Raw genomic sequence first — 25,194 nt, 5'->3', positions numbered from 1 at the left:
AGCACAACCAACATGTTCAAAAGCTGAAGATGAACGTTGGTTTGCGACTTGGGGTTGAAAGACACTTTAATTTTTTTTTTTCTTGGAGCACAGAAAGGTTTATTGCAGGGCTGAGCAAGGAGGACAGGTGCTCATGCCCAAGAAAACCCCGACACTTTAATTTTTAAGTCGGTTTCCGAATTTCAGGCCAAATGCTGCTCTCAGTGCACTGCAGGAGTGCACGCCAGGTCCCAGTGGCCGGGAGAGCTAGGGGAGGCTAGTGGCCGGAAGGGGGCGGAGAGGCGTCAGTGGCCTCGAAAAGAGTTAGGGGCATCAGACCTGAGTGGATTCAGAGGACTTGTGCTTCACCATCCTGCTCTGAGAGGCTTTGAATTAGGTTTCTGGAGAGTTTCCCCTTCCCTGAGACCCAGCTTTGAGTTTAACTCCTGGGACCAATGTACTCCGGGACTGTGCCGCGAGCGCCTGAAAAGGACCCCCTAGGCGGAGTAGGTAAGGCATTCTCTTGAGGTGGATCCCTCTAATCCATAAACAAATGATGGACTTCCAGACCTGGCTGAGCCCCGGGGTCCCCTAGGGTGGAGTTACTGGCGGAGCGCGGCTTTTAAATACGTGCCCCTCTCTGATTTAGGAATTGGAAACCCCTGTTGGACTCTGGAGTTGGCATTCCTAAGGTAGGAGAGGAGCAGGGGTGGTCCGAGCCGCAGAAGCAGGGCTGAGGACGAGCTCAGAGTAAGGGGCGCGGGCGCCACCTCCCACCGCGAGGTGAAGGCGGCCCGGACCTTGCCCCGAACCCCACCCCTAGACGGCCGCCCTGACTTAACTCGGCTGAAGGCGCCGCCAAAGTTAGAGAGCTGCCGCCCACTCTTGCCTTTTGGCGTCACCTCAGGATGATCGCGAAGTACCTCTGTTTTCATCTGCGCTGGGGACCAAGAGCCTCTGGCTTCTGGGACACATTCCCTGGAGTCCCCCTCTAGCTCTACTCATCACCTCTGAGCCAGAGGACTGGAGAGTCTGCCCTGGAAAATCTGGGTATCCTTGCTGCTAGCTGGTAGTTTGGGAACTTGAGCTTGCACGGGAAATGCCTGGAGGGCCTGTGAAAACACAGATTGCTGGTCCCCTCCCCCAGAGTTTATGATTCAATCGATATGGGATGGGACCCAATAAGTTGCCTTTCTAACAAGTTTCCAGATGTTGCTATTGCGTCAGTCAGGGGGCCACACTTTGAGAACCATAGATTTAGTCTGCTTTTTCTCAGCTTGTCTTTGGAGAAGACTGTCAGGAGGGAAAATATTTAAAGTGGAAAACCTATTGTAGGACCTTGGGCATATGGCATAAAATGATAAGACGTCTAGGCTCATGGTGGGGATAGGGTGGGGTCTCTGAAGATGGGTCATTCCTACCTCCTTGGGAAAGAAGTTGGTGGCCTCAGGATGAGGGGAAGGAGGCAGGGGAACTAAGCCAGACAGCCTTTCAGTGGGGAGTTTGGCCTCAAGAGGACAGGGAAGTGCTCAGAGCACCCCTAGAAGGTTCTAGAGTTCCAGGGTTCTAGCTGGGAAAGAAGTCCAGAGAGTATGAGTCAATCCACCCAGAGTAGGACACACTAGAATAACAGCAGATAAGCACTGGTTCACCTTTTGGCCTTGAAACTGTTCCCTAATTTTGCCAGAATCCTTAAGCATAAAGGGCCCGAGATGTGTGTGGTGTTGGTACAGGGGGGTAGTCCCTAGAGGAAGAGGTCCTGCCTGGGGCCCGGGGCTGTGAGGTCCAGGCCTCCTCTCAGGCGTTGTGTTCTCCCTCCTGTGTAGGGCCACGTTAGTACATTGTGACTTTGTCAGTCCTTGGGCACTTTTGTCATATTTTTAGGAACCCCTTCCTCCATGAAAAAATGCTAAAGATTGTATTTTACAGTGAGGTCAGTATAAAGATGAATGTAACTCAGGTTGGAATCATTATCATATATTCATTATTCTTATATTTATTTTTTCCTTTTGAATGTAAAAGAGATTAAAATTAAAATATTTTGTGGGCTCCTGAAATCATCATGAGCCCGAGGCTCTGTGCCTACTGTGACAAATGGATAAACCAGTGCTGCTTCTGGCGCACCTGGGAGGCTGGGGCTGCTAGGGGCGCCTTTTCCCCGCTGCAGCCCCTCGGCCTCTTTAGGAAACCTGGGGAGAGACTTGGGACCAGAATATTTATCCGTGCATCACAGCCTCACTGCAGAGTCCCTCCACCCGGCTTTACGTCCAAGGTGTGACCCTAAAGCTGGGTGGGAAATCCAGACAGATTAGGTTACCAGCATCATTTTTTATCTTAACATCTGGCCTGCCTCACATTTTTTCCTTACTTGAGTATCAGATTAAGTGAAACCCAATTTTTAAAAAGCTATGCAAACCAAGCAAATGCATCTTTGGGCTGCCAGTTGGTGTCCACTATTATACAACATTTAATTTCTTATTATCTTTTTAGAGTTGCTTTATGCATGTTCAAGCAAACATTAGGGTTGGTATTTTCTACACTGTCCTGAACCTTGATTTTTTCATTTTCCATGACAGCTTCCTCATTCTTTCTTTCCCAAACATCTGTATAGCATTCTGTTTTGAGAATATATCAGTATAATTTATTTAACCTGTCACCCACTGAGGGCATTTATGTTGTTCCTCTTCATTGCGATCATAAACAATGCAGCAGTGAACAACCCTGGACACATGACAGTTACCTTCGTACCAGTGTAACCAAGGACAGATTCCCAAAAGTGGAGTTGCTAGGTCAAGGAATGTGGATTTGTGCTCCTAACAGATATTGTCAAATTGCCCTCCACAGAAGTTGTGCTAATTGTTGCTCCCACCAGCAATGCTTGAAGGTGGCTGTTTCCTCACAGCCTTGCAATGAAACGCATTATAACCTTTTTTTTTTTTTTTGCCAGTCTGATAGGTGAAAAAAAAATCAGTCTACTTTTCATTTTTCTTTTATTATGGAGGTTGAACATCTTTTCATACGCCTAAGGAATTTTAACTTTTATCTCCTCTTGAATTGTCTTTCCAGAAACATTTGAAGGTGGGGCCCTCTTGGCTCTGAAGAGGTTTGAGGTCCAGGGGCCGGGGCTAGAGGAAGAGCTGGGACCTGGCTTTTAATGGAGGTAAGAGTTTCTTGAACCCCTGCGGGAGAGCTCATCAAAACTGTGGGAACTGGAGACAATCAGAAATACCGGTTCAAGGCTCTGGTGTCATCAACAGACACTTTTTTTCCTTTACGTGAAATAGTCAATATTCTTTAGTGCAAAACACAGAAGATAAATATACAAATATAATTTTAATGTGTCTTCATCCAACAGATATCCTGACTAATTATAGTCAATTAGATTGTACATATGTTAAGACAGCAGTTAATTTATGGATTCTGTATGTTTTGAAATTCAGCTGTCCCAAGTTGATATTTGATCAACCTGTTTCTGTATTTTACCTACAAACATGTGGGGTCTCTATCACAAAAACAGCTCAAGCATTAACATATGCCAGCCAATCACTTCACATGATTTGAGCAAATAACTTGGGGGGAACATGGGGATAGACAGCCTGGTGGCAGTTTCACAGGAGGAAAAGCAGTTACGGTCTGGTTAAGAATGTAAATAACAATGATACATAGGAGAAAACAGGGAAGCAAGTGTGCGGCAAGTGTGCCGCCTGTCTGGTTTGGATCTGCTCTGATGTTTGTTTTCACTGGTGGAGATCTGATAACTTGTTTGTGAAGATAAATGTCATATGATAAGCCACCGTGTATTCTCCCTGAATAATCAGAAGTCACATGATGGCAACGTGATTGTTTTACTCCAAACCAGACAGCGATACAAATCTGTGTTAAACCTGATACTAACCCTCCTTAAAATTTTTAATTTCTTATTCATTTCAGGGCTTGAGTGTATTAAGATTATAACATAGTTTTATATCAGATAACACCCTCATCTGTCTCTCTCTCTCTCTCTCTGCCTCTCTTCTCTTCTAAGAAAGACATGATAATAAAAAACTATTCCAGCAGGAGGAGCCGGTTTAGAAACAAATGGATTCCATGGCAACTCCTGACTCCACATGACTTCTAATAACCAGCATTTCGGGTGGAAATTGTCTATGTGCTATTCTGTCCAACGCTGGGGCTTTATGTGGGGTTTTCCCTGCTTTACATCTCAGAAACGGAGTCTTAACCTCCAGTTTCATGAATAAGCAGCAGCAGCAGCAGCAGCAATATGTCACCACCTGTAACCATAATGTGGCCAGTGATTTGTCAAGTGTTTCTGGTTCCAATTTTCAGACTAGCTGACAGAGATGAACACTGAATGAGAAGTGTCCGGAGCTGGTATCGCATAGTGCAGAAAATCTGAGAGGTGTGTTCCACTGCAGGTTGACAGAGAAAGTCAGATGTTCTCATTCAGCTCAATAGAATGGATGCCTCAGGCCCCTGACAGCAGGTCATGAACGCTGGCCGGTGAGTCACAGACCACCGCCCTTGAAGACGAAGACTGAACAGGGACAAAAGTAGCCAGAGCTCCCCCTTCCTCATTAAATAAAACCAAAACGGCTTGAGCTTGTCCTAGAGCCGGGTGACCTGCTCATCCTGATGAGTATGGGCACCACTGTCATGGTAACGAAAAAAGAAACTTGTAGCAGGATGGGTTTGTAATACCTTGTATCTAAGTATTTTATAGTTTTTACTGGGATCCAGGAAAAAAAATTGTGTCACAAAAGGGTCAAGTGACTGCTCTTAGAAACACTGCAAGTCACTGATGGAGTCAGTTAAAGGTGAGGAGGGGCTGAGTTTGTGTTCCTGAACTTGGTTCTTGAGCTTCTGGGTTCAGCTGGGGAGGTTGTGCCCTACTCGGGCAGGTCAAGACTGAAATTCAGCCATGACTCAGTCCTATGTTCTGCTCAGGGAGGGCATCTTTTTTCCAATTTGCACAAAGGTGCTAAGTGGTGTAGCTCTCACTGGGCCAACACTACCCTCCTTGTTGATTCTAGGCTGTGTAACACACATCAGGAAATGTTTATTATGACCTCATGGGAATGATCATGTTTCAGTGGTTAACCCTGGTTGCCAGTGAATTTTTTTCTTGGATTTTATGGGGGTTTTTTTTCACTGTTAGTTTTGAGAGTTCTTTATGTATTCTATGTATATAAACTCTTTATTGGATATGTGACTTGCAAGTATTGTCTCCTCAGATTGTCTTTTCAACCCCTTTCTAGGGTCCTTCATATAGCAAAAACTTTAGATTTTGATGATGCCCGATGTTTCCATTTTTCCTGTCTAATACTTATTTTCAAAAAGCCATAGAACAACATCATCTCCAAGGAAATGCCTCAATGTCAAAACCACACCTCTGGGAAGCTGTTTCATAATTGCAACAGAGGGATGGATGGCAATTCCAGTTCCATAGATATTTAATAAGCATCTGTTGAGTACCAGCCACTGCTCTGTGTACTTGGGAATTTTCAGGGAACAAAACAGCAAAGATCCCCACCCATGTGGCAGTTCCATTCAGATGGGGGAGACAGACAATGAACATGATAAAAGTTAATTACATAGTAGGTAAGAGGGTTGTAAGTGCTGTGGGAAAACAAAAATGAGCCAAGAGTCCAGGGAGCCAGAGGGGGGGCTTGGTTTGCAAGATGGAGTGGGAGTGTCAAGGTGGCTTTGCTGAGAAGGTGCAACCTGAGCTGACTTGAAGGGGATGGGGTTGGTCAAGTGATGTCTGGAGGGAGGGGGCTGCCAGAGCAAAGACCCAAAGAGGGGTTCACACCCAGGGTGCTCACTGAATAGCAGGTAGATTGGTGTCTGGAGTAGAACAGAGCTGGGATGGGGAAAACAGAGGGAAAGAGGAGAGAGGGGCAGATCGCTGGGGTGTGGAGGCCACTGTGAGGACGTTTCTCTGAGTGAAGGGAGGCGCTGGTGTGGGGTGTTGAGCAGAGGGCTGCAACCCTCTGACTGCTGTCAGCAGGGTCACTCTGGCTGCTGTGTTGCGAATAGTTTGAAGGAGGCAAGAACAGAAGCAGGGAGATGGGTGGGAGGCTATACAAGGATCCAGGAGAGAGATGACGGTGGCTTTGATGAGATGCTAGCACTGGAGATCATGAGAAGTGGTTGGATTTTGTACATATTTGAAGGGATATCCAACAGGGCTTTCTGATGAACTGGATGTGGGAAAAGGAGGGAGAAGGAAGACTTTAAGGTTAAAGTTAGAACATGGGATAAAAGTGACTCAGAGTGTAGGATGAGACTAGAAAGTTAGTAAGAGAGAAAGGAAAAAAAAAAAGATGGAAAAAGTCAACAAAAAAGTGAGTCCAGCCTTCGTGGGGGACAATTCAACAGCTTTTATAGAAATGTAAAATGTGTATATGCTTTGTTCCAAAAATCTCCTTTTTAGGAATTTATCCCTCAGGGATACTTGCATGTGTGCACGGTTATATGTAAAAGGATTTCACTACAGAACTGTTTGGAATAGTGAAAAGCAGAAGCAACCTAAATACCCACAAGTAGGGGAGTAGCGCATATACTACAGCACATCCAGAATACAGATCACCACGCCGCATTAACTGAGCGGCATGTATCTACTGTAGGCTCTGCAAGGTACATTGGTCAACAAAAAAGAGCAAGTAGCAGAATGATATATGAAGTGGGTGAAGACAACTCTCTCTATATGCACACTTACACATCCACATCGATGTAAATATGTAGCAGTAATCCTGGAATCATACACAGGAAACTCTTGAAAGGAGCGAGGAGTGGGTTTACCCTCTTTATATGTTTAAATAATCATTTAATACTGTTCTAATTAAACACATTTTAAAAGGTTGAATTATATCCAGAGATTTTTTTTTTAAGTAGTGTGGAGGGATTTTTTTTCCTAGCTAATAAATTAGATTCTTTATTACCTTCCCTAGGGGTCCCAGGAGGTCCAGCCCGCACTCTGGGAAGCACTCCCCACCCCGCGGTTAGGGAGTGAGTCTGGGTTAGCTGGGGCAGCTGGGGCCACTCTATTCAGAAAGGCTCCGGAAGAACCAGCTGGGGCTCCTTTGTGAATGATAAACCCCAACAGAATTATTTTGTCACTTTCTGCCTTACGTTTGGGGCAGCATACAGTGGCTGACAGAGACAGGACTTGAAATCCAAAGAGCTGGGCTCCGGTCTCTGCTGCCACACCCCTTGGTGTCTCTGAGCTTCTGTTTCCTTATCTGTAAAATCAAGCACAACCACTACTGTCAAATGAGAGCTATTGCTGGAAGCGCTCGCATGTGGAAGGTCACCAGCCTGTCAGGGGTCTGAAGGCAGCGATGTGGGTCCTTTTTTACCGCAAGCCAGGGGTTGCTATGTTGTAGGGACTCCGGAAATAGATTTCAGATAGATGCATTTGGTACAATTCCATGAGGTGTTTTGCAGATGAATTGGACTAAATGTTTTGTGAAATTACGTGGGGTTGCTTTCATTGTAAGTTTGCGTGAGAATGTCATTTCTGGATCCTTTTAGGTTTTTTCTTTCCTTTCTTTAAATTTCACTTTCCTCTCCATCCGCTGTGACATTGGTTTGCAAGGGCTCTCAAGGACAGAATGCCAGCAGTATAAGTTTGCCACCTATAGGTGGACACTTTCATTACAGGTGTCGGCCTGTGACCTAGATAGTGGTCTAAAACAAAAACAAAAACAGAGAACTGCCATGCACACAGCACCCCCATGACTTCCACTCCAACTGTCCTCTCCTCGTTTGCTTTCAGTGTTCCCGTAAGGATCACTAGCAGTGATTTTTGTGCTTGCAAACCAGTGTCACTTTTGCTTTACCAAAATTTGTCTTAAACGTTATATTGTTATAGATATTTTTCCTAGTTGATCAAAGTAGTTTGGATTTTATAACATAAATATTGTATTTCTTCAGAGCATTAAAAACAAAAAAACAGATTTAGATGACTCTGTGCCCCTGCTTGTAAAATATGTGAAGGCATGGACCTGTACAGGCATGAACCATCATACCTTCACTTGAATAAAGCTGGGCAGTGAGGAAGGAACCCAGGCCTTTTATGATGTCTGAAGCTCTACTCGATCATGGCCTGATCTACGAGCATCTATTTCCACAGCTATGAATGATGTGATTGGACTAGACTTTTTGTGCAGCTCCTTCCAGCTTTAATAAGGTAAGTTATGAATAGTGCTGTCTAACACTTATTAAGGCCTTAGTACCTGTCAGGCCCCGGGCTAAGCCCTATCTCATTTGACTTGCTTGACAAAACTATTTAATAAGTACCACTATTGTAATAAGAAAACAGACTTAGAAAGATTAAGTAACTTGCCCCAAATTGCAAGGAAGTAAGTGCCACATGGATGACCTGAGCCCACCATGCCTTTATCTACTGGAATATATTTCCAATTAAGTGTTTTTGTATAGTCCCTTTGGAAGTCTACCCTTATATTCCAATGATGCTACCACCAGTATTTTTGGAGAGCTGTTTTAGGAATAACAAACTGGTCTAAATTGTTGGGTTAATATGAATCAAACAAGAAAGTTGGCCTTTGGCTACAAAGTTGTGTGGCTACCTCCAAAATAACTGAGTTCTTGAATCAACTGGTTTTTGATCCATCTACGTCCAACACACCTAGAGCATCTCATTGTCCATACAGGACGGAGACAAAAGATGCAGCATGTGCTGTGTGGTAGAGATGTGGGAACTACTGAGAGCCATCGGCCAGACCAAGGCATTTGTGAAGGAGGCACAGGTTGTGGGCAAGACGAGGCACAGGTTGTGGGCAAGACAAGGCACAGGGTGTGGGGAAGGAGGCAGAGCTGGGAAGGTGGAGGCAGGCTTGATCAGACAGGAAGGCTTGTCTCTGGAACCAGCGAGAAGGAATGTTGAAGTGTTCGGGGCCCAGGGAAGGAGGGCCTTGGGTGCCATGGAAGGCAATAGAACATTCTCTTCAACTAAAGAGGAACTTAGTGTGGGGGTCTCGGAAGGACCTGCCTGGGTCCTTGTCTCATCTTTGCCCAGCAGGCTCCCCAAGTGATGTTATTTACCCCAAGGTGTCAGCCGTCACCCTAGTCCCATGGCAATGAGACCCCCAGGTACTTTCCAGATTTCATCTACATTGCCCTATGCTGACACGCCTACCCAGCAGGTGCTTACTTTAGGGGTCTCAGATTCAGCATGTGCCCATGAACTTATCTGTCTCATTTTAGTTCATAATCCCAACATGCTTAAAGCCCACAGGGTCAATCCCTAAAAGACATAATCAGATCTCCCCTCTTCCTCCTTTCCCAGATCCCGCTGGTGCCTGAGTCCTGTCCTAGGTATATCTTCCCTCGGTAGAGCACTCAGGCTTTGGGGTCAGACTTGTGTTCAAATCCTGACTCCATCATTATTAGCTGTAAGGCCTTGGCCAAGACACATGAGCTAACTGAGCCTCATTTTCACCATCTGTAAGACGGGTAATGGGATAATGTATGTAACAGAACCTTGCTTGGGGGCCGGTGCGATACTGTGTAATATATGGCAGCGTGCATCTTTGATAGTCAGTAAAGGTCCATTGGATTGAAGGTGTCTGAACAATCTCATAGTAGCTGCGTGCTGCTTATTTTCTATTTGCCCCTCCCTCTAGAGATCTGTCCTCTGCCCTTTTTACCCTGCTCTCTGCCCCCAACACTGAACCTCTTCAGAGTGTCCCAGAGGGAAGCCGGGCTGCCTTCAGCTTCTGACTGAGTTCAGTCAGTGGGCTGCCACTGGAGAGTGGGAGAGGGAGAGGTGGACTATGTGTTGCTTTGTCCTCTTCCCGCCACCACTGGGTGGTGGTCATGTTCTTCTAGGCTCTGTTTTGGTGGACAGCCTGTCTCTTACAGCTGCAGCTCTTTCTCCCTTTGCCCTCTTAGACCGGGGGTCGTGAGGGCTTCTTCCTCTTGCCAGTCTCTAGGTGCTCCTTCATCCTTTTGTGGCATCCAAAACCCTGTTCCATTCTGCCCAGTCCCTTCATTAAACTCTCCTCACTTCAACCCTGTCAGTGTGCCATCTGTTTTCATTAGAGTCCGCCAGGACAGGGTGCACATGGAGTTTTGGAAAAAGCAATCTGACAGTGGCCCTCAAGATGGGTAGAAAGATGGGATCCATCTGAGAGAAGGTGTAGAAGAGGGATTGGGCTGGAAGAGACAGTGCAGGGAGGGTGGGAAGGAGTACAGTTGGAAACACTCTCTTTTGCTGTGCGGAGTGCCTACCTCTGCCGCTGGCCACACTGTTGGGAAGACATGTGTGTTCACTGTCGGCTCTGAAAGCCAAATCCTGCTTTTAGATGACTGTCTGGGGAATTGAAAGATAAATCTGAGAAACTGAGCATCTGATGAGCAACCATAGCGCCATCGAGGCCCTAATCCTGTTTTGCCTGCTCGAGCCCTGTCTCAGGTCTGGTTGCAGTTGACGCTGAATTTAATTAGAACTATAGAAGTCTTTATTTCTCTCCCAGCAAGATCAAATGCATACCCTCCATACTCCAAGAGTACTTCACAGACACTCCAATTTAGGACTGACCATATTGACTTTGAGGGCAGGGACACACCATCTGGGTTCAGCCTCAGTTCCCTAGCGCCCAGCCCAGAGCCTGTGTACCCTACCCCTGCTCTGAGGAAGCCCCATTGGTTGGGTACCTAGGTTGAGGGGCTGGCTGGTGTCAGTGTGGACAAGAGTGAAGGGCCATGACTTCCAAGCTGTGGCAAAGCCCTGTGTCCATGGGAGTTGGGAGCAGAAATAGCTTTGAAATGAGTGGTTTGTGGGAGGGGAAGGGGAGCCCTAGGAGGAAGCTTGGAGCCAGGCACACACCCTTGTCGCAGCGCTCACAGAAGGAGAGCAAGCCTGGCCTTCTTACCCAAGCTGCCTCTACGAGTTATAGTCCTTTGCAGAATTCTGATGTGCAGTGGTACACAGTAAATGTATGTGGCAAATAAAGGACACCATCCACTGTTCATGCTGCTGAATTGCCCAAGGAAATGTTCCCTGAGAGAGATATTGGAATATTTTATTTGGCAAAAAGAGACATACTGTTTTGAGTTTTGTTTTCTCGTCTCTTGTAGAGATTGTTAGGGATGATTGACAACATACACCTTCACGGGGGCAGGATCTGTGATGGGTTCGTGGTTGAATTGCCACGGGACCCAGGGTATAGTAAAAGCTCACAAAATACTTGTGACTTGGCTTGATCGAGGCAGCCTGGAGAATTTGGCAACCCTGTCTGTGCCTAAAACTGTCTGAATCTCACCAAGATGCCATCCTATGGTGGTTGATTCTCCTATCACAAATATGAGATTTGCTTTAATTGGTTTTTTTTTTTTTTTGGAAGGGGCGATAATTAGGTTTATACATACATATTTTTTAATGGAGGTACTGGGGACTGAACCCAGGACCTCGTGCATGCTAATCACACTTTCTACCACTGAGCTATATACCTTCCTGCTGCTTAGATTTGCTTTAAATGAGACTTTCCTAACTGAAGCATACTTTCCACTCTGTTTCCTGTCCTCTGGCTTCACTTTACTTTATCCTCCCCTCTTCCTTTGTGGCAGAAGCAGAACTTGCCCTGGACAGTGTGCAAGCAGAGTGGGAGCCCTGGGGCAGGCCCTGACGCCTTGCCTCCGTGTCCAGTGTGGACTCTCTCCCCTGTCTTTTCCCTGGCTCTCACCCACCGCATTTCAGGACTGGGAAATGCATTGTAGAGACTGCCCTCATCGATTCCTGGATTAAAAAGGATGGCCTGAGAATGCCGTGATAATCACAAGAGGAGAGCGAGACCCTGCCCCAAGTCGACTCTTTCCTTTTTGTTTTTCATGTTTTGATCTTATGAGCCTTGACTGGACTCCATTGAAAACAATGGCAGTGTCTTCAAAGGGGAGTATCAAGCCCTCTGAATGGACTAATTCTGCTCCAGATTCCCGCCATCCATCCGCCCTTGACAGGCTCCGGGAGAAGTCAACAGGTGGTTGTCCAAATATAAATGAAAAGGCTTAACTCTCAAAACATCACTGTCTGAGGGGATTTTTAGAGGACTTTACTCTGTGGTTTTGGCAGTGACTGTGGGCTTCTTTGCCAGCATACAGAGAAATTTGACCTGTGTCACTCAGGAGCTAGAGATTTTCATCACTACTGTCTCTGCATTGCACCTACCCACCCCTTCTTTTCCCCCACAAACCAGCAAATTCAAAACTAAGAAGTGAAGAGAGATAGAGGCTGAGGAAACAAAGGAAAGGGAGGGCTTGGTGAGTCTGTATGTTATTCCCTTATTAAAGTCACATTCATATGTGTCAAAAACAGAGGGTATTCTGATGTGTGGGTGGAGTGGGAGGACAGGTAATTTGCAAGCAGACTTCTCTCAACACAGTTTGCTCTGTGCTGACGAAACTGGGACAAATTATTAGCGTTATCTAGAGGAACAACATATATTTAAGTTACTGCCAGCTTCTCAAGTGGGGATTGAGAAATAAAGCAATAGGCGGGCAGTGGAGGGAAGGACCATAGGGTATAATCTTTCGAGTTTATCTGTAATTTTCTTTGGTACTTTACCTCTTAGGCAGCCAACCACCAGAGACAGGCCATGTGATCCTACAGGAAAATACTGACTTGGGCAAAACCCTTTTTCCAAAGCAGATTCTGTATGTCTCAAAGTAGCAGCAAGTCTGTCAGTAGAATATACCTTATAGAAACTTTACTGAGAATTTAGGGATTCAATTCAGAATCTAACTTTACATGCTTCATCTTCCTGAGCAAATAATTCACTTGATACTAGTTTAGAAGAATAACCTGTCTTCACTTTCCATTTTGGTAAGCCATCCTGGGTGTTTAGTAATTCCAAATAGCTGCTTAAAAGGGATGACTATAACACTTTGGTCTAATCTAGAGGCACAAAGATTTGATTGTATAAATAAAAGAATATATACATCAGAGCTCAGCTTACATATATGACATTGATTAAGTTATATGAATCAAATAAAAATCCCCAGGTAAACAGCAGTGACAAAGGTGAACACTCACATTAATAGCAGGCCAGCATGGAGTCCTTCGTCTTCCTTCTTGTCCAGGGGAGGGAAAGCCTGGACCCCTCAGTCCCAAAATATCAGGTTGGGTCAGTAGGCGGAACACCTGCCCTTAGGAGCTGCCATCTGAAAGGTTCCTTACAGACAAGTCCCTGTGCCACTTAACTTGGAGTTTTCTAAGATCCCTGAGGCTCCTCCTCCGAGCCCTCTCCTCCAATATGGCCCAAGGGAACACACACCCTGTTTTAGCCTGATGCCAATTTCAGATGGGCTCCTGACAGCTGACCTTTGTAGAACAGGCACCCCTGGTAGCCTGGGTGACTCCACTGTGTTCCCAAACACCAGGATGCCATCTCAGCTTGCTGTGGTGGAGCCTCAGCATTCGCTGGATCATGGAAGATGCTCAGGTCCTTTCTTTTCTGTTGGATGAAAGGGTCAGGCTTGGACCCCAAGGAGGCACACAGACTCCTCAAGTGAGTGCAGAGAGAGCATTATTTAGAAACGACTTTATCTTTTTCCTCCCCATATGTACCATCCTTGATCTATCACCAAAATATAGAGAAGTTGCCACAGAAACTGAGCAAAAGGCATTTATAAACCTTGTGGGTGTAGGAAGAGTTTGTTCCTCAGTCCTTGCGATGGGACGGCAGATTAGCACTTGACGACCCTGATGGTCATGCACTTTTGAAATAAATAAATGTCTCCTAATGAGCTTCTAAATTAGAGAGGAGAGGAGGCCCAGCTAACCTCCGCATGCTAATGGCATCAGAAACACGGTAAAGCTACTCAGCACTAATCTTGACAGCTTATGAATGCCAGAAAATGTTGTAAAGTGAAGAATAAAATCTATCGAACAAATCCACAGTGGCCCTTCCACTAGCTAATTAGTTCTGTGGGTTCTAAGAGAACTAATTTTCTCCATCAGAAATGAAGAAAGATGACTGACCTCAGGCGAAAGGAGAAATAGTATCATCAAGTTGTTAATGTCTAATTAAAACTCTGTGAAAAGCAGCTATAGCAAAAACTCAATATTGGCACTCAGGCTCAAGAAAAGAAGAGAGTGACTTTTCACACAGCTGAGCGGACACTGATCTTGGGAGGGCAAACCCCTGTTCCAACAGGCTGCCAATGTGTAAGACTTCCAAACTCCTCTTTGGGAATTGGTTTCAAAATTAATTACTCCAGAACCATAGTCTCATTTTGTTTTTGACGAAAGCTGGTTTTACCTAGACTGATTGTGTTAATTTCTGGTCATTTCCCAAAATCAGATTTTCTCTCAGAGAAAAAATGTTTGCCACCACTGGAGAAATGTACCTCGGGCTCTGAAGGGAGTCCTGAAAGGGAGTTTCAAAAACTTGTGGGATGTAACTGAATTGTTGAACTGACTGTGAAAGCACAGTCTACTGAGATGATGACTTTGAAGGAAATAATAGTCATTCAGGGATTTGCTGAAAGTCAGACTGCTTTGCAATCATTACTTGTAAATTTGAGTATTTATATAACCAAATTTATGAAAGTCATTTTTAACCAAAAGAAAATTGTTGAAGTTTGTACAATTCCTTTTGAGATATAAGAGGAAAAGCCAGATCTTTTCTCTTCCCCTTTAAAATACACTGGCATGTTAAGAAGTCTGTTTTTGAGTTCTTGTGTTTATGAAAAAAAGCCTTATGTCACCTGCCAAGTCTGTAAGTACTGGCTAAGAAGAGTTCTTTTCCCATTCTTATTTTTCATCTTTCTACTTCTCTGTCTTCCACAACCTCTGGCAATCTTTGACCTCTAAATTTTAGGGATTTTAACTGGTTTTGTTTATCTTGAAATTCTTTTCTTAATGATGGTTCTGAAGCAGCCCAAGATGGGGCCCATTTAGGGCAAACAGAGGTAACAAACCCTAAGAGGAATTAAGGAAAGTGTGAAGTCGGAGGAGATTCTATTAATTCTATTTTAAAGATCTTTTCTGGTAAAATTTCTCAGTTACCTACTTGTTATAGTCATATGAAAGCACAGGTCGCCAGAGCTTCGAGATCACTCTTCTCCCTCCCGTCCCAGACACCACTGTCCTGTCTCTGAAGGTCACATTGACATCTCTGGAACCACTGGAAAATTTTCAAAGCCCCAAAGTTTTCCAAAGTGCTGACTTAGAGAACTGGATTGCTTGGTGTGCATTTGTAGAACTTTTCCACAGGTTTCCTATTCATGTGGTGAAGCAATCAATAGGGACGGAGGGATGGTATACAGCTCTTATCCTTGCCTCATTATGAAACGACTACCTCAGCTACACTCAGGTCCAGCACACCTGGGACCTCACAAGGTATTTGGGGGGAGGAGGAGAGGTGGGGTGTGAGGGTGGGTGGTGGTGGTTTCTTGGAAATAAAGAGCATTCATCTCTCAAGGCTTTTACACTGAGTAGCCAATCCTCAAGGTTGCTGTGCTTGGGTGGACAACGTGCCTGGGTTGGATGCTTTGGAGTCAGAGGTTCAAATCCTGCCCTCACCATATGTGGGTTGCATGTCCTTGAGAGACTGACTTAGCTTCTCTTGAGGTCTTTGCGGAATGAGGAGGAATGCCAGCCTCACAGAGTTGCTGACAGGACTTGAAACAGAAGGAAAGTAACATGTGTGAGCACTTGCTTTTATACCCTCACACCACCCTCACACTGAATCCCTAAAACAACTCTGAAAGCCGGTGTCATCATTTCATCTTCAGCTAGGAAACGAGATTCAGTTAAGCCACAGAAGTAGTAAGTAAGTAAGTAAGTAAGTAAGTAAGTAGTGGAGACGTAGTTCACGGCCAGGACTGTCTGACTCTAAGTCCTGTGTCTTTTCTGCTACCCCGAGGTACTCAGTAAATGTTAATTTCTCTTTAAGAAGATATCTCAAAGCTCGAGGGAACGGCAGGGCAATGCGGGAGCAGGAGGGAGGCTGGGGGATGGAGACAGACTCAGTAATGGTCTGTGGAATGGCACTGGTGCTTTGTGCGGACGTGCTGGCAGAGGAAAGATGTGTTTTCAAACCCATGTCCTTAATACCAGCCAAGGTCAACCCGAGAACAATTTGCAGTGGAAAATTACACCCGGCAAATTCTGCAGCCTGATCCTAATTAGGAGCTAACCTCTCTTATTAGGTGAACTTTTTCTTTATTCCTCCGCTGGGGAGAATGGACTGTAATTTGTTAATGAAATAGCATGCTAATGTATGTCATCTTATAATTTGTGGATGATCAAGAGAAAATGTTCTTTCCTCACAAAAATAGGGCTTTTATTTCCCACTTTTCTTCTTTATTCCTTCCACATCTTTGGTCCTTTAAACATGTTCCTGTGGATTCATAATGAACAAGTGGAAGAGTGAGACCATCTACTTCTTCCAGAAACTTCTTTCACACCCACCCATTTGTTCAGCCTCCTGGCTTTGCTGTTTCAATTCAACCATTGTTTCTTCAGTTCCCAGAGGACCCTGAATAGTCTCTGAAGAGGAGGTTACAGCTTCAAAGATACTCTCTACCAAATGAGATCAAGGCAGATGCATAAGTAGACAAGTGAGAGAGAGTGAGGGTAAAGATACCCCAGACAGTGCGGGCATCTAACCCAGGCCAGATGCCACTGCTGGGCCCCCATTTGTAGCCCTGGGCTCTTTTATCTCATGGGGCCTCTAAGCGGGAATGAGAAATAGTTACAGAATTGCTGGATGCCCTTGTTTCTCCTGTCATGAGGCTGCTTAGATTCCAGGCATCGCCTCCTCCTTGGAGGTGGGCGGGATGACAGTGCCTCTCCTGACAGAGTTCCACTGACAGTACGTACTCAGAGGGCAGTTCAGATCATGAACAGTTCACTGAGCATCTATGTGCCAGACCTTGTGGCAGGCTTGGGAGTAAAAGATGAAGACCATGTGGTCCCTACCCTGGAGGGAGTTATTCTTAAGGGCCAGACAGACCCACAGACATTTTCAGCATCATGGGCAGGTTCAGCAATGGAAGGAGGAACAAGGGAGGGGAGGGGAGAGTGAGGGATGGTGTAACCGAGCAGGACCCTATGGGGCCTTCCTGGGACAGACCCCTCCCCAATCCTCTGATGAAGCTCCTCTCTGAAGTACCGAGATAGGAGTATCTCATGCATATTTCCTGAGTTTCTCAGATGCTAAAAACCACCACCAAATGGAAGGAATTAACTCCTTGATGATCATAAGCACGTAGCCCCCCAGGCCTTCTGGAGCCTAAGGATTGAGCACCATCAACCAATCTGAGAATTGTGCACAGCTGACCACACACCCTGGGATGCCCCTCCCTCACTTGACCTTTAAAAATGCTCAGCTGAAACCCTTCAGGGAGTTCAGGGTTTTTTTTTTTTTTTTTTTTTTTTTTGAGGGGCATGAGCCACTAGTTCTCCTTTCTCGGCGCAGGAACAAACCTTTCTCTGCTCCAAACTCTGACATTTCGGTATTTTTTGTCCTTACTGTGAGCCAGCACACAAACTTGCATTCAGTAACAATTTTGATGAAACCAGCTAAGGAGGCTGTGCCCATGGCAGGTTGACCTTGTCCAGGGCTAGCGCCTTGCCTGGGTCCCAGCAGCTGCCAGAACTCACTTTGCTCCAGGGAACTGGGGATGGGGGAATGGGGAGATTCTTTTTGACAGGTGCCGGCTGGCCGGTGCCTTGCCACGAGGCTGTTTGGGGCCAAGAACCGCCCAGAGCTACGGTCCACATTCGGCCCACATTTGGTGTCACCTGGGGTGAGTTGTTCCAGCTCACGCAGGCTGGGAATTTTCTCCACTCCATCTGGGCTCATTCCTTTGTGGGAAGTGAGCCACTCTGGGTCCATTCCCTTTCAAGAGCTGGGCCCATCTCTTTGGAGGCCTCCATCTGGGGTGCAGTGAAATCTAGACTATACCTCCTCTGATTTTCTGTCTGTGCGACTGTAGCTTATTTGTTGCTTGTGTTTTTGCGTGTTCATTCTGGGGTGAGCCACTCTGGCTTTTTTGCAGGATGGGAAAATTCTACCCACTCCACCTGGGCTCTTTCCTTTCTGGAAAGTGAGCCATCCTGGATGCTTTGGGAGCCACTCTGGGGCCATTCTCTTTTGGGAGCCAGTCCACCCTGGAGGCCTCTGCCTGGAAGTGGAAGTGGAGTTTTTGGGCCACACCTCATCTGATCCTTTGTGGGAACATGTTTGTTTGTATGTGTATCGGTACTTGCACGGGCTGGTTTGAGACGGCTTTGGCAACGGGGCTCACACGTGATGACACCAAGGCGTCCTTCCCTTCGGCTTCACCTGAGGCAGAGCATTGTTTGGAATTTTCCCTTTGGGACTTGCCTTGGTCTTTCATTCGGCTTCATCTCTGGGGCGTTGGTTGGGGTTTTCCTATTTTGGACTGAGGGAGCACTGGTTGGGAATCTCCTTTTTGGGGCTAGGGAACTGTGACCCTGAGAGACCATTCTGAATTGTTTGCTTGATGTTTGATGACATTGGCCAAAAATAAGTATGGATGATTAGAGCTCTGTTCCATCTTACTGTCCCCCCAGGGTGTAGTTTGCAAAACTGGGAGAACTTTAGCTATGCTCTCATAAATGAAAATAATCTCATACTACAACAAAAATGATCTCTTTTTTATTATAATACTATGTGGGCTCGGTACTCCCTGAGATCTGGAGAAAATGGCCCCTAATGGCTCTACTATTAGATCAAAGAGGGCCTTTTGCAGTTTAGCTTTTATCTTGCGCGCGCGTAGCGTGTGTGTGTGTGTACCTGAGTCCAAATCCTGTTCTCTTTTCCTGGTTTTGCTGAAAGTGAGAGGTGTAAATGTGAATGAAATATATATTTGTCTATTACTGTTACTTCTTTAAACTGAAGTGGATATTTGGGAACTGGAGAAAAAAATCTCTGAAAATAGCCAAGATAGTTGGGTTTTTGTATAAGCAGATACAGGGGAAATTTGCATTTCTCTTCCTGTGCCTTTGAGATGTAAATGATCTAGCTGGGCTCTCAAGGAAAAAAAAAATTTTTTTTAAACTCAAGCAGAAAAACTGAGATCTCTGGCTCTGTCTTTACTTTAAAAAATTAACTTGTAAATGAGCTCTATTTAATTGACTTAAAAGTAAGTGCTTACAAATCAAATATTTCTCTAAGTTAAAAAAAGCTAGACAGAACAAATTTCAGGCTTACGTATGTGATCTAGGAAATACTCAATATTGAATTGATATCTGATATTAAAGCTAGTTTAAGCTTATTGGTACAATCAATGCAGTCATCTCTTATTGTACCTAGGTATATTGAAGGTCAGTAAGTTCATGTAATTTCTGTTGCAGGTTTGTTAGCAGAAAAAAAAATAATTAGCTTGGTATGATATTCTTATGGGTGAATTGAGTGCAGATGAGATGAGCTTTTGGGTAATCTCTTTGGCAGTGATTATGTTTTGGGAATGTATACCGAAAGGGGATCTCGCCAGATATTTTGTGACTTGAATTTTAGAGTTGTGCTGGATTGGGTTAAATGATGGAAGTTTACTGAATAGTTGAATAGTTAGGTCATTCTCAAACAAGATACTGAAACATTCACTAGAAGTTAAGAGCTGAGGATTCTAGTTTAAATATGTAATTAAGGCTAGTAGAAAGAAAGGGAGCATTTTTGACAAGTACAGTTTTCTTTTAAACCATACAGCTGATTTGGGCAAGATATTTAAAACGTCTGTAGCTCTGACTTCATGGAACTGCTGTAAAGGGGATTGATTACATGGGATTGAGTGAACTGATGAATATAGTTATGGCTTTTTGGTTTTGTCTAAAATATGACTGGCTTTTAATCTATTTTCTAATTGAGCTGATTACCAAATATTTGCCTCCCTATCAACATTGCCCCCGACATGTAGGGTATAATTTTCTAAAGGGTTGTCACAGGATATAAGTACTCATGATGTATAACAATGCTTGAAGTCTGTTGCTAAAAGCACATGTATGATGCCTGTGTAATAACTGGGGTATAAGTGATAAAAATGTATGGCCTATAAAGTGTTTTCCCCATTAACGTCCCTCTGAGCCTGTTCACGATATCTGATTAGTTTTCCCCCAACACGGATCACTAGGCAAATAAAAAAGAGACGTAGCACCAAGGGACGTGATCTGAACCTGAGGCAAGAGCCGCCACCACCTCAGTGTCAAAGGACAGGTATTTTGAACATCAGTGCTTTCTGTTAAAATATTGTAATCAAAAGGGGCAATGATAGGAAAATCTGCATATATTGAGACACGGGGAAGTCATCCTGGGTTACGCATGGTTTGACTTAAACTTTACTGACCAAAGTGGCCTGTTTTATGGGCTTTTGGACGTGCATTATATATCTGCTTTGGCCTTGAGGAGGGGAATGCATATGAAAGTCAAAACGGAGGCGCTGTGGTTCAGACGTCCAAAGTAAGACTAGGTGGCCATTGTGGACGTGCTTTCAGATGCATTCCTATATTGTTGAGAACTCGAATTTTCTGAGCTCTGTCATTCTCAGGATGCCACCAGCCATTCTCAAAGCGGTGTCTCCTGGCAGATGGCAGCTGCAACCTTATGACCTCAAGGTCTCCTCTTCTATTAAATTTTTAGACAATAAAATTGCTTTAGATCAGGTGTTAGCAGATAAAAGGAGACCTGTGTGGTGGCCAATAGCTCGTATATATATGTTAACACCATATCAAGAATTAAAACCTATTCAGACAAAAGTAGACAACTGACTCTCTGGCTACAAGTCTCCCCCAGAGTGCCAGGTTCAGACTGGTTTTCAGGCTTATTCTCCGGAATTCCTCAGGGAATAAGATCTTAATCACATAAGACTTGGATCCAGGACTTGGAATTTGGGGATATTTCCAACTCCATGTCCATTCCCCAAATCAAGGTAGAACTATGCCCCATTTCCGTAGGAAGTAACCAGAGTGGTTGTCACCCCATTCCCTGAAGGACTTGGGGGAGGGGTGAAACAGGATTAGGGACTGAAACCAAGATCCTCTGCCAAGTATATGATTAACCTCCCTAACCAAAATATTCCCCTTGTACACACCTGTTCTCAGTATTGAGGGGTTTCAAGAAAAGGGGGGAATTATAACTGAGCAGGACCCTATGGGGCCTCCCTGGGACAGACCCCTCCCTATCTCTGCTGCAGCTTCTCTCTCAAGTACCCAGATAGAAGTATCTCATGCATATTTCCTGAGTTTCTCAGAAGCTAAAAACCACCACCAAATGGAAGGAATTAACTCCTTGATGAGCATGTAGCTTGTAGCATGTAGATCCTCAGATCTTCTGGAGCCTAAGGATTGATGACCATCAACCAATCTGAGAATTGTGCACAGCTGACCACATACCCTGGGATGCCCCTCCCTCTGCTGGCCTTTAAAAATGCTCAGCTGAAACCCCTTGGCGAGTTAGGGGCTTTTTTTGGGCATGAGCCACTGGTTCTCCTTACTCGGCCCTGCAATAAACCTTTCTCTGCTCCAGGTCCAACATTTTGGTATTTTTTGGCCTCACTGTGCATCGGGCACACGAACTTGCATTTGTTAACAGCAGGAGCTTCACCACCTCAAGGAGATGCCTCCAGGCTGAGCCCTGAGGATGAGTGACAGGTGTATAGCCACAAAGGCCTGCCAAGCATGGAGACCCACTGAGCCAAGATCTGGAGATGAGAGCTGCATGATGGAACTAAAAGCAATGAAGCAAAACGCAAGGCATCGGATTTGAGGCAAAAGGCCACAGGCGCCGAGACCTGGCAGAGGTCACTGAGGGTCTGTAAACCCAGAAGATGTGGGAAGGTTTGCGTTAGTTCCCGGGGCTGCCATAACAAAGTACCTGAAACTAGGTAGGTGGCTTAGAATAACAGAAACACATGATCCCACAGTTCTGGCAACAGAAGTCTGAAATCCAGGCGTCAGCAGGGCTATGCTCCCTCTGAACCCTGTAGGGGAAGGATCCGTCCTTGCCTCATCCAGCTTCCGGCTGTCCCCCATTTTCCTTGACTCCGAATATCTGCCTCTTTCTTCACAGGTGTCCCCTCTGTGTCCTTTCACATCCTCTTCACGTATGTCTGTCTCTGTGTTCAAATGTCCTTTTTCATAATGACATCAGTCCTAGTGGATTAGGACCCGCCCCAAGGCCCTAATGATAACTTGACCTCTGTAAAGACCCTTTTTCTGAACCCGGTCATGTTCGGAGGTACTAGGGGTTAGGACTTCATATCTTTTTTGGGGGCAGATACAATTCAAACCATATGGATGAAAGGTGAGAAATCACCTTGAGATTTCTTGAAGTAGAAAAAGCACAGAAATAAAACTCCTTCCCCAGAAAATCTTCAGTTTTCCTCCCCAAATAAAACACTGAATCTTCCCATGTTTTAATCATCCTTTAACAGAGACTCATCCCTCGGGAACACCCACTCGTGCTCATAGAGCTTCGTGGGGTTGAGGGCCTCAAGTACCAGCTGTGCCATTTCGCATACAGCAAACACGCCTGGGAACCCACGCCTGCTCTCAGGAGGGCCCCTTCCCAGGCAGGAAGGGGAAATTGCCCTCTTTCTCCCAAAGTTGTCCTTGACAGGAAATTAAGTTTTTTACCTTAACCCTCCATGGAAACCCTATCCCCTCAGATGAACAGCTAGTGAATCAATTTGTAAAGGAAACACCAAGGGCAGTCTTTCAGTTTGGTTTGCTTCGTTTGAAGCAGGTTATAATTTTGAGAGTTTTTTCCCTTTTATTAAACATTTTAAATCAATTATTTTCAATGGAAAAATACTTTAAGCACAAGGTTAAAAAAAATAGTGCAAAGCATTATACATTAAGTCTCTCTTTCCTTCCCCTCCTCAGAAGCCATCACTCACGAATTCCTCATATAGCCTTCCAGAATTATTCTGCAGAGAGCGCCAAGTTCTCCGCACTGCACGTTTGGTTGGGAACATGTTAAGTGAACAGCAGTCTGGGGCGGAGGCTGTAAAATATTCTCTCGTGGGGACTGTTAGACGTCAGGGACTTTTACTCCTGAGCCCACTGCCTGAAAAATACCTTTAGTTTCCTAAATTCTGTGCTTACTTGGTTCTCTTTCAGATCATCTTTCCCAGCACAGGAAGGCATTTGTCTGCCTAATGACCTGCAAGCAGGAAGGATACTCTGTAACCTCACTTTGCTCTGCTGACCTTCTCCGGAGACGCATCAACGAATCCCTTTAAGAGAAAACAGGACAATGGGCGTAGTGGACGCTGCAGAAGCCGTTAGTAAGTCCATTTCCTCTGTGAGTTTCATTGTCTGTATGAGACAATCCTTCAATCTATTATTTTAAATTTGTATTTGTGCCGCAGATACTTCTCAAGTGCTTCCTATATATGAGGCCATGTGCCCTGCAGGTGAGGGTTTAAGGTGAGCTAGTTAGTGTCCAGGAGAGAGGCTGATGCTCTGAGGGTCAGGAAAGGAGCACAGGCTCCCGGCGGAGGCAGCACCTGAGGATGTCTGGGGTGGCCTGCGGTGCTGACTTCCGTTGCCTCCTGTGTTCTGAAGCATCTGCACAGCTCAATGTTTGGTAAAATGCTGTGCTTAGTATGCCTTTCTTCAGTTGATGCAATGATGAGATGAAATACATGTATTCTGAGAGATATATAGATTGCTTCTGAAAATGATGGATAATGAATTTTTTAATGTGATCTTTTTTATTTCTTCTTGAAGAAATCTTGTGAGTTGTGGTGAGGTAGTAATTCAAGTTCTTTGAAATGTCTGACATCCCTTTAAATAGATCACCCATTCAATGTGCATTAGAACAGCCATTCAATGCAGCACCTCATGGGGTGTTACTATATTTGCATCTTGCATCAAAGCTGACTTTTCTCTGTTTAGATGTCTTATGGGGGTGGGGTGGGGGGGGTAGGTTGCAGCTATAGCTAAAACTGGGAGGCAAGAGTCTGCAGGATTCTCCTTTCCAATCCACATGTGATAGGAAATATAGAGAAATGTAGTTAACACAAATAACCAAGCTTATCCAAGAAAGCAACACCATTTGACCAAATATGCTGCCAGGGAGGGATAATGTAATGTTAGCTTTAAAATCTGTAAATCAAAAATAGAAGAGAAACTTTTAAGACCTTTGTCACACCATGAAGCATGCAGGCATGCTTGCTAATTCATGATGACATTTTGCCCAGTCCCATTGTGCCAGGAGAGATGATGGCAGAGCACAGTCCCACTTCTCAGGAGGCTTACGACTTCATCTTAACTCCCGTGGTGTGGAAGAGTTAGAGCCCGCCTAACAGCTCCACCCACAGCCTCCGGACAGAGCCTGCCGAGTCCTGGTTCAGCGGCGAAAACACGGGGGCTCTGCTTCCTGACTCTCCTTCAGGTGATGCCTAGAGAATCCACCTGTGAGGTCATCTCCCACTGAGGCGCAAAAGAAGCATCTATTGGGAAATTGTGCGGTTAAATATAAGCTTAAAAGAGCAGAAAAGGAAAACGTGTGCTAACTAGTTTCATTTGTACATAATCAGGGACTCGTGAGATGTGGCTGCCTGTGTTCCATCAGCCCTGGCCAGAGATGCTTCCATGGCTGCCTTTATTCTTTCCTACAATTTCAACATCACCTACTTTCTGTGGAGAAATCCATGGGAGATTACATTTTGCCCTAAAAATATAAACCTGTGATACTAATCTAGGCAAATCATAAAATCATTGTGTCTAATTTCTTTTGATTCTTCAACTAAAATCCTTTTTAAAAGGAGGTGCTGAGGATTGAACCCAGGACCTTGCACGTGCTAAGCACGCACTCTGCCACCGAGCTATTATCCTCCCCTTCCTCCACTAAAACCTTAATCTGAATATTATGTAGCTATGTATATTTTTATGAAATTAATTATAATTCAGTAAGAAGTGGGGAAAATATTGTTGCAGTAATCATTTGTGGTAGCACATGTTGGGAACAAATATAAAAAGCCCATCAGCTTAAATGAATAAATAGTGTATTCATACAGTGTAATAAATTATGTCAACATAGATAAATCTCAAACAATATAGTCTGGAAACAAAGCATCTACACAAAGTCCAGAAAATGTTTTACTGTATTTGCTTTGGAAATCTCTTTTTTAAAAATTGTCTAAGTGCAGTAGTTTTCCAGTGGTTTTTAAAATTGAAGTATAGTTGATTTACCATGTTGTGTTGGTTTCAGGTGTATA

General features: G+C 44.8%; 1 long non-coding RNA gene across 2 annotated transcripts; it reads left to right on the top strand.

The window, feature by feature from the left end:
* Positions 1 to 303: 303 nt before the first annotated feature.
* On the top strand, positions 304 to 25,194 carry LOC116662517. Of its 2 annotated transcripts, XR_004318481.1 has the most exons (4): positions 304 to 489; positions 3,046 to 3,139; positions 21,495 to 21,852; positions 23,090 to 25,194. It is a non-coding gene; the product is annotated as an uncharacterized LOC116662517 (long non-coding RNA). The 2 variants fall into 2 exon arrangements; XR_004318480.1 differs by lacking the exon at positions 21,495 to 21,852.

The sequence above is a fragment of the Camelus ferus genome, unplaced genomic scaffold, assembly GCF_009834535.1.
Source record: "Camelus ferus isolate YT-003-E unplaced genomic scaffold, BCGSAC_Cfer_1.0 contig298, whole genome shotgun sequence".
Lineage (NCBI taxonomy): Eukaryota > Metazoa > Chordata > Mammalia > Artiodactyla > Camelidae > Camelus > Camelus ferus.
The sequence above is the reverse complement of the archived record's forward strand: the minus strand, read 5'-3'. Positions and strand labels throughout refer to the sequence as shown.